The sequence below is a fragment of the Tarenaya hassleriana genome, unplaced genomic scaffold, assembly GCF_000463585.1.
Source record: "Tarenaya hassleriana unplaced genomic scaffold, ASM46358v1 Cleome1, whole genome shotgun sequence".
Taxonomy (NCBI): domain Eukaryota; kingdom Viridiplantae; phylum Streptophyta; class Magnoliopsida; order Brassicales; family Cleomaceae; genus Tarenaya; species Tarenaya hassleriana.
The window spans coordinates 8412974-8414599 of record NW_010960187.1 but is presented as its reverse complement, the minus strand read 5'-3'; positions in this window follow the sequence as shown (position 1 = coordinate 8414599).

The window sequence follows — 1626 nt, the reverse complement described above, 5'->3', positions numbered from 1 at the left end:
TGTTCTTCAGCCCTTAGACCATCGTATAGAATCTCGTCTCACAACTTAGACCCGAGCAGCTCATTTGTTTACTCATGTCATGAACTTTGTATAGATATCCCTTTCTGTTCTGTTCTTTTTCATTTCTTTCCCCCTTTTTTTTTTGTTTTCCATGACAGCGGAGTATCAGAACCTGTATTGAATCTACTATATCAGTGAGATATACCTGAGAAATAGTGAAGCCCTTCTGACCTTCATTTTCATCTCATTGACTTTCACATCTCCTGACCTGTACTCTTTCCTGCACATTTTTCTTCTAAAACGTTGAGAAAAAAAATTAGAGCTCCCCCACACTAAGGGATTTTTGTAAACAAACAAACCTGTTCATATTTAGAGGTTTAGTGAATATGTCAACCAATTGTTTCTCAGTAGGAACATACTCAATCATCATGGTTTTCTTCTCAACTTGTTCCCATAGTAAATGATGTTGCACAAAATTCTTTGAGATATTAATGCCACTCATATCATCACATCGTGCAGTAAAAGAGGGTAAGTTGATACCGTAATCGAATAGCATCTGACGCATCCACAGAAGTTGAGTGCAACAGCTTCCCAAGACAATGTATTCTGCTTCGGCAGAAGTACTTCGTCGATCATCAGCATGATCTCCCAAGTCCGCATTACAGAATCCCACCAACTCGCAGCTAGAGTCCTTTGTGTAGTGCAATCCAAATTCCAGAGTTTCTTTCACATACTTACTGATCCGCTTAACCGCATGTTGCGTAGATTCTGTCTTTGAGTTGATCCAAGTGTAGCAGTTGTTGGAATTCCTCTTCCCTGTTAGGACACACTTGTTTTTCACATCAGACACGAAGCAAGCATTCTTCGTAAATTTCACTCTCATCCCATTGTCACATAGCTGACTAATACTGATGAGGTTGGCTTTCAGTCCTTGAACTACCTTGACGTCAGTCAGTTTGGGTAGCCCAGCATGATCCAGTGTTCCTTTACCCAAAATCTTTCCTTGTTTCTGGTGCGCACGCACCGAGTCTTATATTTAATACCCAATTCGTACCACTATCCGCAAGTATACGGTAGTTGTAGTACCGGGGTCGAACACGAGGACTATGATGTATTAGTCTATCTCTAAGCTAGATTAGGTGGTCAAGTAAAAATGTGGTTTATGGTAAGGGTCGGAATACAAGAAAGCAAGTAAAATTAACGGTTTGTAAAACGATGGTTTGAGGCGTTGTAGGTTCGGGATCCCTCAAGAATCGCATGGATGGTTAATGATGCTACAATGTCTATGGGTTATCCTCCATATGGGGGTTTCAAGCACTTCTTCTAGAGTTTGTCTCTCCCAAGCTTAAACTCACTACCTAGAGGATCGATTCACCCATCTCCCAATGATCTAAATGATCTCTAGATGCATTAGTGTACCCTATCATGAACCCTAAGCAAGTTAAGCCATCTCCCAATGTGAATAACTCACTCATTTGACATTTGGTTCCAAACATCATTCCCATATCCCTATGATCAATGTGTTCTACAATCATATCAATTAGGGTATCAACCAAATCAATAGCATTAAGCACAAAACATCAAACCCATGGAAGAAACTCAAAGACATCATAGATTAAACATAGG